This window comes from Amborella trichopoda, chromosome 1, assembly GCF_054954075.1.
Source record: "Amborella trichopoda isolate Santa Cruz 75 chromosome 1, AtrichopodaSantaCruz75HAP2 v2.0, whole genome shotgun sequence".
Lineage (NCBI taxonomy): Eukaryota > Viridiplantae > Streptophyta > Magnoliopsida > Amborellales > Amborellaceae > Amborella > Amborella trichopoda.
The window spans coordinates 53,053,557-53,073,539 of record NC_142336.1 but is presented as its reverse complement, the minus strand read 5'-3'; the positions used below and the strand labels follow the sequence as shown (position 1 = coordinate 53,073,539).

General features: G+C 34.4%; 1 non-coding gene across 1 annotated transcript; it reads left to right on the top strand.

The window, feature by feature from the left end:
- Positions 1-255: 255 nt before the first annotated feature.
- On the top strand, positions 256-2,834 carry LOC18434842 (putative aspartic proteinase GIP2). The gene has a single exon (XR_016060342.1). It is a non-coding gene; the product is annotated as a putative aspartic proteinase GIP2 (transcript).
- Positions 2,835-19,983: the final 17,149 nt, after the last annotated feature.

The window sequence follows — 19,983 nt, the reverse complement described above, 5'->3', positions numbered from 1 at the left end:
ACCCATATAATCGAAAAAAAAAACTAAAAATAAAAAATTAAAACCAGTCCTTAAACAGTATCTTTGGATCGAGGGACATTGTGGAAAAAATAAAAAATGCTATAGTAAATGGCCTTATAATTTTTAAGTAAAATTGGCTATTTATATTTGACCTATTTTATTTGACATCCGTACATAAATTATTATTTTTTGTAATTAAATAGGGAAGACAAGCTCTAACGTCTTTTTCAAATAAATTAGGGATTTAGCTTTGTTGTTTTTTTTTTTTTTTAAATAAGGTGCCAATGAGTGGTAACTAGATACATGACCAAACTATCCGTACGTAGTTGGCTCTTGGAAAGAGCAAAAAGAAGCGGTATCAATGTAGACCTTCCAATGCAGCAGATGAGGTTGGTCAAATTTCCTATGCTTGGGGGTTGAGTCGCCATTCACAAATATATCAAAGTAAGTGGTATTGCCCATCTGTCAAAAGGAAGCAAAAGGTTTGTGACCATGTGGCCTCCTTTATGCATATCCCTTAATAGTATTACACTAATACCCGTTTTTCAAAACCACGGGACCGACACGTTAACTTGTCTTCGAGGGAATCAATATGCGATTAGAATAATGTATAAAAATAAATAAATTCATTAATTAGCAATACAAAATTATAATTGTGGGAATCGGGCAATTTGCCCTTCTCGATGGCCCGATTCTTGATACTCATCTTGAAATATTCGATGGTCCGAATCATAATACTAATCTTCAATTCTAACGAAAAAAAAGGTACATAATGATTCTCGATCCAAATCGATAATTCTTGATATAAATCAATAAATTTTAAATCGATCCGTACCTTATTCATATCATATTACCTTACTCATTGTATGGTTTTTATGGATTTGGTATTTATGGGGACGTGGCTTTACGATATCCGGTAAAGCCGGGCTTTATTACTTTGTCAGAAACTAAATTTTAAATCGATCCATACCTTATTCATATCATATTACATAACTCATCGTATGGTTTTTATGGACTTGGTATTTATGGGGACGTGGCTTTACGATATCCGGTATTGTAAAGCCGGGCTTTATTACTTTGTCCGAAACTTCACTTTTAGCTCGGACACCACTTGCAGGTTTACTTTTTTACATATAAATATAAAATTTAAAGCTTTAAAAATAATAAAAATTTGAAATAAACGCTTCAAGTGATAAGTGTCGTGATACACAAAGATCGAGATGATCAATTTGACGGAGAACTGGTTTGAAATTCAAACCTGCAGTCGTGCATGACACCTTCTTGATCTTATCCCCAAATCTTAGCCATTCCGGTATCTGTTTCTTACAGAGTCAAATGAATTCTGACAAATGGAGCCATAACGCGTGCCATGGAGTAGATATAGACCCTCTTCCACAATTATTTTCATTACTCAACTCACATCCAAGAAATGTATACTCGAAAAAGAGCACCGGTGCCACTCTTGGCCTTCCTCTTCTTAAGCTACTGTTGCGCCCAAACTGTCATACCCAAAACCCTTGTAGCCCCCATTCTTAAAGACCCATCCACCCTCCAATACCTCACCACACTCCTCCTCGGAACCCCTCTCCGCCCTGAAACCGTCGTCGTCCATCTCGGCAGCTCCTATACGTGGCTCTCATCGACCGACTACACCTCCTCCACCTCCCGCCCTGTCCCGTGCTCCTCCCTGCTCTGCACCAAAGCCGACTTCACTCGGTGCTCGGACAATGGCACCTGTGGTGTGTTTCCCCAAAGCATACACACCGCCGACAATGCCCCCCTCATCCAAGATCGTGTGGCCATCAAATCGAGTGACGGTCATCTCAACGCCTTCTCGGACTTCACATTAGCGGTTGCTCCTTCCCATCTTTTAAAATCTCTCGCCGCAACAGCCACTGGAGTGGCCGGACTTAGCCGCTCTGATTACTCGCTCCCAAAACAGATATTCAAACAATTCGGCGTTCTCCCCAAGTTCACTCTCTGTCTCACTCGCTCGTTCAGGTCACCGGGTGTGCTCTTTTTTGGCCAAGGGCCCTATCTGCTTCAGCCCGGCGTCAACTCATTGAAGGGGCTCGCATACACACCACTACTCACTAACCCAGTGAGCACCGCAATGGTCGCCGAGCCCGGGACACCGTCGCATGAGTACTTCATTGGGGTGAAGGCCATCCGTGTGGGGGGAAAGCCTGTCAACTTTAGTGCTTCTCTCTTAGAGATCGAGCCTGCACACGGTGATGGTGGCACCAAGATTAGCACTGTTGACACTTACACAAGGCTCCATACCTCCATCTATACAGCGGTTATCGAGGCTTTCGCAAAGGAGGCGAAGCGCATGAACATGAGAAGGGTTCCGAGGGTGAAGCCTTTCGGGGCATGCTACAAACCCAAAAGCGTGGGGAGAACGAGGACCGGGCCGTCCGTGCCTTTGATTGAGCTTGTTATGGGCAATGGAGAGGCTACTTGGCCCATATATGGTGCTAACTCTATGGTGGAGATGAGCAACGGTGCTCTTTGCTTAGGGTTTGTGGATGGTGGGCATAGAGATGGAATGACTGCTGGGCCAGTGACTTCCATTGAGATTGGAGGGCACCAGCTGGAAGACAATGTGGTAGAATTTGACATGGAAAAATCTAGGGTTGGGCTCAGCTCCTCCTTGCTGCTTCAACAAACCACCTGTGCTGACTTCAAATTTTTACTTTGAAGTTTTATTTTACTGTTGCTCTTTGCATTTTTTTTTCTTTATAGTAATTTGAGTCTTTAGAGAATGGTGTGGTTTGTATAAGGCTGAGAACCTAAATAATCAAAATAAGGCGCGCCTTCCTATAGTGCCGAAATATGTCATCTCAACGCTGAAGATCTTTATAATAGTTTGAAAGTTTACTTTTATCTCTAATTATGAAATTTTTAGCTTAAAAAATAGTGTGCATTAAGTAGATTTATAACACTTTAAATTTTAAAAATTAATAATTTAGATAATATATTACAAGATGCATTATTTTCAAGACTTGAAATCTATTTTTTTTAAATCCATACGTCCTATTTTTTTTAAATCCATGCGTCTTAAAGTCAAGAGAATTGGATTTAAGGGTTTTACAACATCCAAACGACTTCTTCTCTACTTATTTGTGCGCCTTGATTTTATCGTCTAGGGCCTCAACCTTTTATAGACTTTTTCCTTGAGGGAAAGGAAAGTGTATTATAATGGATTGGTCTCTGAGGTCAAGGCTATCGTCCTCTAGGGATAGCTTGATTCTTGTTTGAGAGAATAACGATTAATGCTTTTAAAATTCCAGATTGGGGAGTGGAATTATATGATCTTTAATGGTATTATTTGCCATGTTAATTGTCTTAAAGACTCTTGAAAAGACTGAAATATGGGTAAAATGGTTATTAAAAACTTTAAGAACTTTTTTTTGACTAGCATTGGAACTGTATTTGAAATAATTTTCGTTTACCCTTGAAACGTCATTGTCTGATTGATAGTTATGGTGTAAAAGGACACCATTGCTTTTAATATGCAGATTTTTAAAGTAGGACACTCACTTAGATATTGGTTGTGGTTTATATAAGGTGACATTTTTATTTGTAGAAATAAAATAGGTATATTCTTCACTATCTATTTTAGTTAGAAAATGTAAATTTTACATGTCTTTTAAGACGTGTCAAAAAAAGTCACACCAATGTCCAAATAAAATAAGGGTGTGGATTGTATTAGACTGAGGCTCTAAATAATCAAAGTAAGACACGCTATCAAATAGTGTCAAAGGATATCGTTTCACTAACGAAAATCTTTATGATGGCCTTAAAAAATATTTTTATATCTAATTATATAGTTTAAAGCTTAAAAAATAGTATAGATCAAGCACATCTATGAACACTTGGAAATCTTAAAAATTGATAGTCTAAATAATGCCTTATAAGATGCACTATTTTTAAGATATGAAATCTTTTTTTTTTTTTTTAACGTCCATGAATCTAAAGGTCGATATGATTGGATTTGCGGGTTTTTCGGCATTGAAGCAACTTCTTCTAGTGAATTTTTTAGGTGTGCCGTAATTTAATTGTTTAAGCCTCAACCTTATATAAAATTTTAAGGTATATATCTGTTTTATTTACCGTTATTGCAGAATTACCTCAAATTTTTTAGTATTATACTGATACCCATTTTTCTGATGGCTAATTCACCCAACTAATCCATGTTTTAAAACACTAGTTTCAAGATATTCTCCTAATATTGAACGGTGGATAAAGGGAAAGCTTTCTATATGCCATTAGGCATAAGGAATTTATATATGCCACTCTTTCCAACCGTCAGATCATAATGAATGGCTAGGATAGATCTGAATGAATGGCTAGAATACCTTCAGTCATAATGTTACAAGTGAGCCTTGACCCCTTGATCTAGCTCTAACAACTCAGAGTATTTTTTTTTTTAATTTTTTTTCTGCAAATCAAACAAATATGAAAATTGGCGGGTGTGATCATCTCAGTGGGGTCCATCTAAATAAAATATTCAAAAAAATATTTTCACAAAAATAAAATGATAAAACTACCCCAGAAAACTTTAGAAGTATTTTGGTTGTTTTATTTTCTCAAAAATAATTTTTAACATTTTCAATAAGTGTGAGACTATGAGAGGATTGAAAGCCCCAAATTCAATGTTTTGCTAAAAGAAAATTTAAAATAAAATAATTTTTAAATGTGACATTGTGATTAGGGTTATCTCAATCGTCCATTCAGATTGGACGGCTGAGAGAGGGATGACAATATGTAAATTTTCTATACTCAGTGGCACATACAAAGCTTTCCCATAGGTAAAAGGTGCATATTCTACACGAAGGCCTAACACACAATTTCATGTGATGCATTACTTCTCGTTGACCTCGATTGATTCATTAACCAGTGTTGGGCAACCAAGGTTCACCTGTAATTTTATCCAAAGGCTACAAAAAAGGAAACATGAAATTGGTTGTGCCTTGCTTCCGAGTGCGCTCCACCATTGTCCAGCAAAATAATATTATCTTTTATATTTTGAAGAGGTTTGTTTTATGTATTTTATATTTCATGCATGTAATCCATAATTTTATTTAGGAGTTTGATGCATTTGTTAGAATTTTATATTTTAAATTAATAAATTTTTATTTAAAATATTTTTTAAATTTTTTTGCATCTCATCATTTCAAAATTTTATGACTTAATATGCATCCATAATTATTCATAACCAAAATTTACTATTATTATAAACTTTATAATGTTAGAAAATAACTTTTGTCTGTACCACAAAGTAGAAATTCAATTTTGCATCTTTTAAAAAATTTAAAATTGATAAGCCTATAGAAAACTCAAAAAGAGAATCTCATGTTACAATGAATTACTTTAAGCATGAGAGTACTGATTAGAAAGACAACCAAAAATTTCATCCAGATATAGAGAGCCGAACAATTTCATCTACTTCCGGCCAAAACTCAAATCAATATTAGATAAAATATGATTCTAAGATGAACATGGACACCAACTATAAACTTTACATGTGTCACTCTTTCTCTCTCTAAAATCCAACCCCATCTATGTTGGATTTATATCATACATATTTACAACCCATCTCTCTCACTCTCTATGGGTTTACATCTATGGTTCCTCTGGAAAGGAACACATTAATGCTCTCAAGCCATCCTATCTCTCACACTCTCTTGGGCTTTACATATATGGTTCCTCTGCAAAGGAACACATTGTTGCTCTCTCTCTCTCTCTCCTCTACGGAGGAATATATCAATGTTGCAACCAAGCTCTCTCTCTCTCTCTCTCTCCTCTACAGAGGAATATATCAATGTTTTAAAACCGAATTCTCTATTTTTTTTTGACAATTATTTTTTTTACATCACAAATACTTACACATACAAACCAGGCAAATCTCTCATGGATGGAAGCTGAAAAAAGTGCATCGAACCCAAAAGAGTATGAAATCATTTCTCCAACTATCACCAACAATCAAATATCTTCTTTCCTCTTCCGATCACAAAGTCTGTTAAAATAAACCTCGAGAAAGCTTGACAAGGGTAAAAAGAAAAGTAGTTATGTGGACAAAAAATTGCATTGGAAAATTGTCATAAAGCCATTACAATGCTATACAAATATATGTGAGAGAGATTTTATAAGTAGGAAGAATGAGAATTTTAAGATGTCATCTGAAATTGCAGCAGTGTGCATGGCCATTCTGTTGAGCTCTAAACCCGATGGGTTAATATTTGGCAAATAAAGTATGAAAAATAAAACATGAAACACATACAATAAGAACACAAAGATTTATGTGGATCACTCCAAAAGGGCTACATCCACGGGCACGACAAACATAAATCCACTATATAAATGAAAGTTACATCAAAATTTTTGGAACAAACCCCGACAAAAACACAGTCGAGTGAACCCTTTTAAACCAAATTTCCTTCCTTCTCTTTACTTCTGGCAACCATTGTCGACAACACCAGATAAGAGATATGAGAGTAACGAGAAACTGACTTTCTCTCTAACTAAAATGGAAGCTACCCAAAATATCAATGGGAGCTGCTTCTCTATAAGAAACAAGCATCTTAATCTTCAGGAGTCTAAAAGCGACACCATTAGAATGTTTTTGTTCAAAGAAAACTCTCTTATCTCTACGAGGAAACATTGCATCTTATGCATAGGAAGCCGTGCCCCATCTCTCTATAGATAAACCACAATTCTCATATGGTGACCAAAATAGGGCACACAAATTCTTTGCCCTTTTATCCCATATATATAAAATTAAAAATCCATATTAAATAATAAACTTTTTATTGATATTACATATCTCTCAAAAGACTAAGAGATATATTTAAGAGTCCTAATTTTATTGGATTTCTATTTCCTTTAAGAAAGTTATCAATATCAATTTCAATCTCAATCCCACATAATATGAGAATATTTCAATCTCATATAATATGGGATTTTGGATAACATCAAATCCAACACCTTCAACAATTGATCATCTGTCATGATGATTGATAATAGGTAAAACTTCCAACTATGGGAATATTGAATATGAGAAGTGTTGTGAAACTCTTCAACCTACATCCCATGCTCACATCTTCTATATTGATTAGCCTATGACAGTGATTAGCATGTTGAGAGCTGATAACTCTTGCATAGCATGTTGAGAGATGATAAATCTTGCAACGATAAATCTTGCAATGCCACTTGAAATTATGTACCCGGATCCATTGATATAAGAGGCGTATAATTCGTTAGGCCACTCCTCATACGTGACAACCCATTTCCTAGATTGGAGACGCCTGTGCAATAGGTTGAGGTATAAAAGGATTTTTTTCCTAGATCGAAAAAGCTTGTAAAACAGGTTGAGGTTACCCAATTCATTCTCTAGAACATTCATCAAACAAACCAATTTTCTCTCTTGAACATTCATCAAACAAAGAAACAAAGAAAAAACCAACAGTAAAGTGATAGAAATAACTTACCTTATAGTCAAAGTATAAACCACAAAAACAAATAAATAAATTCTCATTTGTATAGGAATCCATTAATATTCTCAAACACAATTATCTCTCGTACCCCTCATTAAGAGTCTCAATAAGTACATAGAAACAAAAGAAACCATATTACACAATATCATTTACAATCATGGATCAAGGAAAAAAAAAAAAACTAGAAGGAAAGAAAACTAATAATTAAAAGAAAAATACAAAACTATCACATAAGAAAGTAGAGTTTACGGTAGCACTCAGACGAAGAAGACGACCTGTACAATAAATTGAAAGTTGAAAGAATAGTACAGAGAAAGAATGAGAGAGAGGCCCATTTTAAATCGTGCATATACAAAACCCATGAAAATCTTGTATCTAAAATATTGCATGCAATAGGTATCAATATATATCACTCTCTTTTTCGATATTTGTTTCCATCCACTTTTTCCTACAACCCAGGGAGAGAGATCATAAATATTATCATATAAAATAGTATTATATATCATATAAAATATTGAAGGTAAAATATATTTAAAATTATATTATTGATTATATTATATAATATATTATAAGCAAATTATTAACACCATTTTTTTAGATAATATTCTTACATTTGAGATAAAATATAAATACTATAATTACTAATAATTTTTTTTTAAACATAATCCATGACACAACAAATAGAATCTCTGGTTTCGTGATGAATCTCTAGTTCCATTACTAAACATGTAATTCATTACCTAAAGAATAAAATATATGAAATATATTTTATTATATATATATATATATATATATATAGGGCTATTTTGAGCCATTGCCTCCATGCCTTGTTGTTGACGTGTCAAAGGTATATATATATATATATATATATATATATATATATATATATATATATATATATATATATATATATATATATATATATATATATATATATATATATATATATATATATATAATATTCCTATCTTTGAGATAAAAATTATAATTACTAATAGTTTTTTTGCCAAACATAATCCATTACATAATGATTAGAATATCTGGTTCCATAACGAATCTCTTGTTCAATTACTAAACATGTAAATTCATTACCTATAGAAAGTTTACCAAATTTATTCTTATAAAATATTTATTTTATATATGTAAATATAAGGGAAATTAATAAATAATGAAGTGAAATTAATAATTGCTTGGGGTAAATATTAGGGAAATTAAGATAGAATGAAGGGAAATTAAGAAATTTAAAATGGCATACCGATTGGTGGTGCTTTATAGCGGTGGGTTGCGTATCTCTCAAGTTGCTTTTAACTGATTTGAGAGATATAGACCAAGGCTTTGGATGTCTAACTAATGGCCTTGCTTGCTTATGGAAAGTTGTTGCTGTGTACAAAAACCATAAACAATGAGAAATAAAATCACATAAAAATCTAAGTAGTACTATAGAGGCATGTTGACGAAGCTACCTTTCTCTTTGTGATGATAAATAACCTACTTAACCTATGCCAATAGTCGTGACTGGCCAAAGAAGGGTGGTAGGACTCAAGAACGGGGCAATAATGTAATAAAGAATAACTTCCTTAATTTAAATAACAAACTAAAAATCATAAATCCATAAATTTATAAAATTCACACATAAACGAAGAGAGAGGGAGAGAGAGAAACTTATGCATAAACAAAGAGAGAGGGAAAGAGAGAAACTTATACATAAACAAAGAGAGAGGGAGAGAGAGAGGAACAAAGATATAAAGGAAGCACACTATGTTGAGGTTGAGAGTGGCACAAAGAGGTTGAGAGGGGAATGTGAATCTATAAAACATAGCTTGAGAAACTTTTTATTTATAATACTTTTAAACCTAATTAGGATAGAAGTGGAATCACTCTCTCTTAGCATGAGAGAGATATTTTAGGCTCTCTTAAAATATCTCATTATCTCTCTCTTGTGCATCTTCTCATGGTTACTCTCTCTCTCTTCCCTTTGTTCCTCTTCCCCTTCTTCCTCTTCCTCTCTCTCTCTCTACCCTTAGAGTATGGAAATAATTTTAGTTATATATGCAATCTTAAATATATATGGAATCTTTTTCTCTCTTCCCTCTCTCACTCTTTCCTATTTTAGAAGATTGAGCTTTCTTTCTCTCTTCCTTTCTTTCTCTTCCACTTCCTCTCTTTTGCACATACTCTCTCTCTCATTCTCAAAATCCCTTATTCTTTCTCTTGCGTATACTCTCTCTCCTAAAATCTCTCATTATCTCTCTCTTATGCATATTCTCTCAAATAAATCATACTAAAATATTGTATTAGGAGCTTATTTCTTTCTCTACTCTCATCTCTCCTATAATTTATGTTTACTCTCTCTCTCTTTCTTCCTTTTTTTTCTCTTCCCCTCTCTACTCTCTCTCCTAAAATGTTTCATTATCTCTCTATCTTTTGTATATTCTCTCAAATAAATCCTACTAAAATCTTGATGTAACAATCCTAAACTTTCAAAAAAAAAACAAAACAGGGAAAATAAACTTTTAATAAGTGATGGTCCATATGAGCATGATGGTCCTTAGGGACCATCACTATTTTCAAAAGCTTTTGACTTAAGCTTTTCTTATCTTATAAGAGTTTCTCTTACGTGGTGGCCCTTGACAATCCACTATGACGTGTAAGTAAATTAAATGTGCCACCTTCCTATGGTATAACCATGAGATACGTCTTTTTAACTGAAACTTTTATCACTGAGCTCTTGTGCATACTGATTCGATAAGATCTACTGTAAACGGGCGGCCTTTTAGTGCCCCAACCAACATACACAAAAAGCATCAATTTCGTGAGTGATTATATGTAAGTGACATCGTCTTCCTGAAAAATAGTCCATTTTTAATAAATAGTAATATTTTCGTCTAAGATCTTTATTTCATCAGTTTTATGTGTAAGTGACCTCATTGTCTCGAAAAATAATCCACTCTTTTTAAAAATAAAATGAAATAATTAGTTCTGCTTATTATCATGAATTTTAGGTGCGATAAATTTTATGCGCAGACGACCTCATTATCTTGAAAAATAATCTTTTTAATAAAAATTGTGATATTTTATCTATGTTAGAAATTTTAAATGCTGTAAATTCTTAGAAAAATAAATTTATTTATTTTTCTTGGCTATTGTTAGAAGATTTTAGATACTATCAAATTATTAGAAATAAATGTGATATTTCTGTTTTTAGTAAAATTGTGATATTTCTTTCTACTGTTTTGAATATTTAGACATTGTAAAATTCATGTGCAAATGACTGCCTTATTATTTAAAAATTGACATTTTTGCAATTGATTATAGTATTGTTGTGAAATGTTTATTTGTGGATTGATATCCCATAAATTGTGATAATTCCGTATTCTTGAATTTCTCTAAGAGTTTTTCTATACATATTAAATTGGCAATTATGCTAGAATGCCTTTACAAATTGCTACCTTTCTAAATTTGAGCCCAAAATATTTGATTGGTTATTTTTGAAATGTTATAGAGAGTAACTGTTATTAATAGTTTAAGTGAAATTCATATTAATGATTTCAGTGATATGTTGAGTACATAATATTGCTGCTTTCGAATGTTTAAAGAGATTTAGAAATAATTTAAGTATGCAAGTGGACTCATCCGGTTCGCCGGTGAGGTATAAGTGGATCTATATGGGACGCCGGTAGGGATTAAGTGGACTCATCCGGTACACCGGTGACGTATCAGTGGACCTGCAGGGATTAAGTGGACCTATCTGGGATGCCGATAGGGATTAAGTGGACCCATCAGAACGCTGATGGGGTATATATGTGACCTACTTGGGACGCCAGTAGGGTATTTGGTGAAGTCCTTTGAATTATGCACTGCCGTTAAAAGTGTTATAAGCATTTCAATTACTCAGATTATACTTAATTATGCATTTATTGAAAGTGAAACTGTTGATACATTTCTGTTAATAGATCTCATTTTGGAAAATATGGATATCTTTCAATCGTGATTATTTTAGGATTATGATGATCACTTACTGAGTAGCCAAACTCATCAAACTATGGTAAACATTTTTTCAGGATAATTGCGGATTCATTTTGAGTGCTAGTCAAGATCAACCTTGGAAGATATTGTTGTTGTGCTAGCTTTCTTTTGTTACTTTGTAAGACCTCGCCCATGTAAATTTGTCCTATCAATAGATGTATATATGTTTTGTCTGTCACATCTCAGGAATAATAGTATTGTAAATTCTTAGGGTGTGACAATTATGGTATCAGAGCAATAGGTTTAAGATTCTTAAGAATGGAAATTTAAAAATAATGTACTTAAAATCACATTTATTGTGTGTACAGACCAGGACAAAGTCAAGATCCAGAATAGCTGAGGCTAATATGGAAGGAATTCACAAAGCCTTGAAAAATATGGTTACTCTAATGCAACATCAGATGGAAAACAACAATCCACCCAGGCAGTCAGTTACAGGAAGTGGTGGGAGTAATATCGAACAATTTAAAAAATTGAACCCACCTTCTTTTAAGGGTGCTGTAAACCCACTAGAAGCCGATGGATGGATTATGCAATTGGAAAAAATATTCGAGGTTATGGAATGTGGCCTTGGCAGTTTTTATGTTAGAAGGTGAGGCACAACACTGGTGATGAATGGCAAAATGAGTATTGGTCAAAGAAAATAAACCCTTGACTTGGGAAGTATTTTTAGAGGCATTTAAAGAAAAGTATTTCCCAGATTTTATTCGAGACCAAAAAGAAATGGAATTTCTAGAATTAATCCAAGGAAATAGGACAATAGCACAGTACGAGGGCAAGTTTACTGAATTGGCCAGGTTTGCACCACATATGATTAACAATGAGGCAAGAAAGGTGAAGAAATTTGAAAGGGGTCTCAGGCCAGTTATTATAAGTAGAATATCAGTCTTGAAATTGAGAACTTATGCTGAAATAGTGGATCGAGCCCAAATTGTCGAAAAAGATTTTAAAGATTACCAAAAGACGAAAAATCAGAACAGTCATGTTAGATCTACATCATCTAATCGACAACAGTTTGAAAGGCCAAACAAGAAGCCAACGCCCTCGCCATTTCAAAACCCAATAGAACCATGTAGAAAATGTGGGAAAAATCATGGATCAAGCCCTTGTTATTGGAATACCAGAGCCTGTTTTAAATGTGAAAAATTGGGACACCAGATTAGACAATGTCCTAGCTTACAGACACAACAGCTTCCAAAGCAGGGAGAGATAGCTCCAAAGCCTCAGATAAAGGGAAGAGTATTTGCGATTACCGAGCAAGACGCTCAGGCCTCAAAATCAGTGATCCAAGGTACTCTTACTATCTTCCAAAAAGTAGCTCATGTTTTGATTGATCCTGGATCTACTCATTCATTTGTGTCACAACACTCTGCATGCCACTTAAAGGTAGAACCAAAACAATTAGAATACATTCTAGAGGTAGCCACACCGATGGGAGATTCAATTAACACCAATATAGTGTACAAATCATGTGTAATAAAGATAGAAGAAAAGGAACTGTTGGTTGATTTAATACTCCTGAAAATTCAAGATTTTGATGTAATCTTAGGCATGGATTGGCTTTCTGCATACCATGCAAGTATTGATTGTTATAAGAAAATTGTTACCTTTAGTATTTCGAATCAACTAGTATTTTACTTCAATGGTGTCAAAGAAGACTCCCTATCATATTTAATCTCTTGTATTCGAGTTAATCGCCTCATTCGAAAAGGGTGTCAAGGCTTTCTTGCCTATATCAAAGAAGATAGAAAGGAAGAAATAAATTTGGATACCACTCCGGTTATCCGAGAATTTCCCGACGTTTTTCCAGAAGAATTGCCAGGATTACCGCCTGACAGAGAAATTGAATTCTCCATTGAATTATTGCCAGGGGTAGCACCAATTTCTAAGGCACCTTACAGAATGGCTCCTGCAGAACTTAAGGAACTGAAACAACAATTGGAAGAATTATTAGATAAAGGTTTTATCAGGCCCAGTGTGTCACCTTGGGGTGCTCCAGTACTGTTTGTCAAAAAGAGAGATGGGACTATGAGATTGTGTGTTGATTATAGACAGTTGAACCAAGTGACAGTGAAAAATAAGTATCAATTACCTAGAATTGATGATTTATTTGATCAATTACAAGGATCACAAGTGTTTTAAAAAATTGATCTTAGATCTGGATACCATCAGCTTAAGATTAAAAGTGAAGATGTACTCAAGACAGCTTTCAGAACAAGGTATGTCCATTATGAATTTTTAGTCATGCCTTTTGGATTAACCAATGCACCGGCTGCATATGGATTTGCTGAATCAAATCTTTAGGCCCTTTTTGGATAAATTTATTGTGGTATTCATCGATGATATTTTAATTTATTCCAAGAATCAAAAGGAACATGAGCAGCATGCAAGAATGGTATTGCAAATATTAAGAGAAAATAAATTGTATGCCAAACTTAGTAAATGTGAATTTTGGCTTTAACAAGTGACATTTTTAGGACATGTTATATCAAAGGAAGGTCTATCAGTTGATCCTTCAAAGGTTGAAGCCGTTGTTAATTGGAAACAACCAAGTAATGTGACTGAAGTTCGAAGCTTTTTGGGATTGGCAAGATATTACAGAAAATTTGTAGAAAGATTTTCTCGAATCACAACCCCTTTGACTCGATTGACACAGAAAAATGTCAAATTTGAGTGGACAAGTGAATGTGAGGAGAGTTTTCAAGAACTAAAAGTTCGATTAACTTCAACACCTATTTTAACTATTCCTGAGAGGAGTGGGGGATTTGTGATTTATAGTGATGCTTCATATAAAGGTTTGGGCTGTGTATTAATGCAATATGGGAAAGTAGTGGCATATGCACCAGACAGTTGAAAGAATATGAGAAAAAATATCCAATTCATGATTTGGAGCTAGCTGCAATAATATTCGCTTTGAAAATATGGAGGCATTATCTATATGGTGAGCAATTCGTAATATACACGGATCATAAGAGTTTGAAATACCTTTTCTCTCAGAAGGATTTAAATATGCGGCAAATAAGATGGATGGATTTCTTAAAAGATTATGATTGTACAATCCATTATCATTCAGGAAAAGCTAACGTTGTGGCCGACGCTCTAAGTAGAAAATCTACGGGAGTCTTAGCTCATCTAATGATCCAAGAAATGCGATTGTTAGAGGAAATAGTGGATTGGCATCCAACTCCGTCCATTAATAGTGTGGTAAGTATGATTGCCAACATTAAGGCGGAACCCCAATTAATCCAACAGATTCGATTGGCACAAAAGAAAGACCCTCAGCTTATAACAATTATAGAAGATGTGAAGTAAGGAAATAGAGATGAATTCTCTATATATAATAAGGATTTACTAAGATTCAAAGATCGGGTTTGTGTCCTGAATGATGAAAGTGTAAAGAAAGCTATCTTAGAAGAAGCACATCATTCTCGTTATACGATACATCCCGAAAGTATTAAAATGTATCAGGACCTGAAGAAAACCTTTTGGTGGAATAATATGAAAAAAGAGGTAGCATTATTTGTGTCTAAATGCCTAACATGCCAGCAAGTAAAAGCTGAACATCAAAGGCCCGCTGGATTGTTGCAGCATTTACCCGTACCAGAATGGAAGTGGGAGCACATCTCTATGGATTTTGTCTCTGGCTTGCCTAGAACAAATTCAGGACATGATAGCATTTGGGTCATTGTGGACCGGTTGACCAAAGCTGCCCACTTTCTACCGATTCGCACGGTGTACACTTTGGATCGACTGGCTCAGTTGTACATTAAGGAAATAGTGCGGTTGCATGAAGTTCCTGTCAGTATTGTATTGGACAGGGATACTCGGTTTACTTCTAAATTTTGGGCTAGACTACAGTCAGCCATGGGGACGAGACTCACCTTAAGTACTGCCTTTCACCCCCAAACTGATGGACAATCGGAGAGGACCATCCAAACCTTAGAAGATATGCTGAGGGCCTGTGTTATTGACTTTACAGGAAGCTGGGATGACCATTTACCCTTGATTGAGTTTGCTTATAATAATAGCTTCCAAGCCAGTATTCAGATAGCACCATAGAAAGCCCTGTATGGAAGGAAATGCAGGTCACCCATATGTTAGGACGAGGTTGGTGAAAGAAAGCTTTTGGGACCAGAAATTGTCCAGATAACTACAGATAAGATAACATTAATTCGTGAAAGGCTCAGAATAGCTCAGAGTCGGCCAAAGAGTTATGCCGATAACCGACGGAGAGATCTTGAATTTGAGGAAGGTGATCGAGTTTTCCTAAAAATCTCACCAATAAAGGGCATTATGAGATTCGACAAGAAATGAAAGTTGAGCCCGAGTGACATCGGATCATTTGAAATCCTGGAAAGAATCGGAGGTGTCGCTTAAAGACTTGCCTTACCACCCGAATTGGCAAACGTCCATAATGTCTTTCTTGTATCTTCACTACGAAAATATCAGCGCGACCCATCCCATATTTTAAAATATGAACCTTTACCGATCAGGAAGGACCTATCCTTCATTGAGCAGCCAATTTTGATACTGGATAGAAGGGTGCAAGTGTTGCGTAACAAGGAGGTTCCTTTGGTCCGTGTATTATGGCAGTACCATTCAAGAAAAGAGTTGACTTGGGAACGAGAAGACAAAATCAGAGAAAAATACCCCTATCTTTTTCAGTAATCAGGTACACAAATTTAGAGGACTAAATTTCTTTAAGGAGGGAGGAATGTAACAATCCTAAACTTTCAAAAAAAAAAAAAAAAAAAAGGGAAAATAAACTTTTAATAAGTGATGGTCCATATGAGCATGATGGTCTTTAGGGACCATCACTATTTTCAAAAGCTTTTGACTTAAGCTTTTCTTATCTTATAACAGTTTCTCTTACGTGTTGGCCCTTGACAATCCACTATGACATGTAAGTAAATTAAATGTGCCACCTTCCTATGGTATAACCATGAGATGTGTCTTTTTAACTGAAACTTTTATCACTGAGCTCTTGTGCATACTGATTCCATAAGATCTACTGTAAACGGGTGGCCTTTTAGTGCCCCAACCAACATACACAAAAAGCATCAATTTCGTGAGTGATTATATGTAAGTGACATCGTCTTTCTGAAAAATAGTCCATTTTTAATAAATAGTGATATTTTTGTCTAGGATCTTTATTTTATCAGGTTTATGTGTAAGTGACCTCATTGTCTCGAAAAATAATCCACTCTTTTTAAAAATAAAATGAAATAATTAGTTCTGCTTATTATCATGAATTTTAGGTGCGATAAATTTTATGCGCACACGACCTCATTATCTTGAAAAATAATCTTTTTAATAAAAATTGTGATATTTTATCTATGTTAGAAATTTTAAATGCTGTAAATTCTTAGAAAAATAAATTTATTTATTTTTCTTGGCTATTGTTAGAAGATTTTAGATACTATCAAATTATTAGAAATAAATGTGATATTTCTGCTTTTAGTAAAATTGTGATATTTCTTTCTACTGTTTTGAATATTTAGACATTGTAAAATTCATGTGCAAATGACTGCCTTATTATTTAAAAATTGACATTTTTGCAATTAATTATAGTATTGTTGTGAAATGTTTATTTGTGGATTGATATCCCATAAATTGTGATAATTCCGTATTCTTGAATTTCTATAAGAGTTTTTCTATACTTATTAAATTGGAAATTATGCTAGAATGCCTTTACAAACTGCTACCTTTCTAAATTTGAGCCTAAAATATTTGATTGGTTATTTTTGAAATGTTATAGAGAGTGACTGTTATTAATGGTTTAAGTGAAATTCATATTAATGATTCCAGTGATATGTTGAGTACATGATATTGCTGCTTTCGAATGTTTAAAGATATTTAGAAATAATTTAAGTATGCAAGTGGACTCATCCGGTTCGCCGGTGAGGTATAAGTGGATCTATCTGGGACGTCGGTAGGGATTAAGTGGACTCGTACAGTACGCCGGTGAGGTATAAGTGGACCTACAGGGATTAAGTGGACCTATCTGGGATGCCGATAGTGATTAAGTGGATCCATCAGGACGCTGATGGGGTATATATGTGACCTACTTGGGACGCCAGTAGGGTATTTTGTGAAATCATTTGAATTATGCACTGCCGTAAAAGTGTTATAAGCATTTCAATTACTCGGATTATACTTAATTATGCATTTATTGAAAGTGAAACTGTTGATGCATTTCTGTTAATAGATCTCATTTTGGAAAATATTGATATCTTTCAATCATGATTATTTTAGGATTATGATGATCACTTACTGAGTAGCCAAACTCATCAAACTATGGTAAACATTTTTTCAGGATAACTGCAGATTCATTTTGAGTGCTAGTCAAGATCAACCTTGGAAGATATTGTTGTTGTGCTAGCTTTCTTTTGTTACTTTGTAAGACCTCGCCACTGTAAATTTGTCCTATCAATAGATGTCTATATGTTTTGTCTGTCACATCTCAGGAATAACAGTATTGTAAATTCTTGGGGTGTGACACTTGATCTCCTAAAATCTTGTATTAGGAGATTATCTCTTTCTCTACTCTCATCTCTCCTATAATTAATGCGTACTATCTCTTTCTCTTCCCTTTATTCATCTTCTCCCTTCTTTACCTTTAGAGTTATGAACGTGTCCTACAACCTCTATACAATTAGGGACCCTTCTTATTTTCCCGACTCTTGTCCACCCTTTAACTCTTGCATAATAATTTAGTATAGATAATAATATATATTATAATGCTACTATTCCAATGTTGACTTTTACTGATGGCGTGATTTCACTAAAAGTAACCCTACTAGGATACCCTAAAGCAACAACTCTCCTTAAGGGAATAGTGAATGGGGAGAACTTGTGTTCTGATTTTCCCCCATTTTTACTATTCCCAAACATGTTAAAACTATAGTAATAAGGAAAGTCAGGCACTTTCACTGTTTTACGCAGTTATCAAAAGCCCCTTAAGGGTCCAAAATGTTTTCCTCAAACGTTGTTACACACCCATGATCACCAGGTTTGATATTCGATGATTAGTGAGTGAATGCGACCTCCTTGTAGAAAAAATAAAAGATTTTATAATGTATAATTCATTTTTTAATTAGAAGAAGTATACCATAAAAGAAAAAGTTTATATAGAGCCAAGGGTCTAAAGTCTAAACAAGCAAATTAGAGCACACCTCAAAAATTTCACTAGAAAATGTTTTTTTGATGCCCAAATATCCTCAAATTGATCATCTTGACATCAAGATGCATGGATATGAGAAAAAATGGATTTCGAGTTTTGAAAATAGTGCATCTTGTAAGGCATTCTTGAACCGTCAATTTTTAAGTTTTCATATATCTGCTTCATCTACATTAATTTTGAAGCTTTAAATTTTATAACTAGAGATGGAAATATATTTTAAGGCTATCACAAAGATTTCCAATATTAAAACAACATTTCTCGATACTATTTGAAAGTGCACTCTACTTTGATTGTTTAGAGCCTCGTCTCTATACAAACTGCACCCTACCATAAAACCATTTATAGAACAAACAGGTAACAATCTAGATTGCCCTAAATCAGACCGCTAAAGTTATCATACTGGCCGATTCAAAGTCTAAAAGACAGTATTTGGAATTTTACGACTAATCCAAGTTGTCAAATATTGCATATGGTGGTTATAGATGATTCCTCGACTTTGAGAGACCTTGTGATTTATGAATCATGCCAACAAAATGATGCATGCCATATTAAACTAAAGGGCGTTGTTTGTATAAGGCCATGGCCATAAACAATCAAAACAAGGCACACTTTCAAATAGTGTTGAAAGATGATGTTTTAATACTAAAAATCTTTATGATGGTATGCAAATTTATTTTCATATCTAATTATGCAATTTAAAGCATAAAAAATAGTGTAGATCAAGCAAATCTATACACACTTTAAAAACTTGAAGTCCATTTTTTCTAATTATACAATTGAAATGCATTACAAGCTACATTATGTTTAAGACTTGAAATTCATTTTTTTTCATTTGTATACATCTTGAGGTCGAGATGACAAATTTGAGGAATTTTGAAAAATGAAAATAACTTTTTTTAATGAATTTTTGAGGTGCTCCATAATTTGATTGTTTAGGGCTCAGCTTTTTTCTGAAGTAAATTCTATATAGATGACCCCATTCATTCCATTCGATTTTGTGTCTGCCCAAGAACAAGAATGGCTCAGTTTCATCACCCGTTGCAAACGTACCTCTTGCTTTCTAGGCTCGCAACTGGCCGGGCCGGGCTCCAGCGACGCTAGTCCAAAGAGGCCATAGCTCTAGCCCGAGATCCTGCCTGTCAGGGCCGAATTGTGGGCAAAACAAATGAAGAAAAAGGGCACGGTTTTTATAGAGCCTAGGCTCTAAAGAATCAAATTAGAACCTACCTTCAAATCGTGTTGTGAAATGTGGATTCAATGCTGGAAATCTTTGTG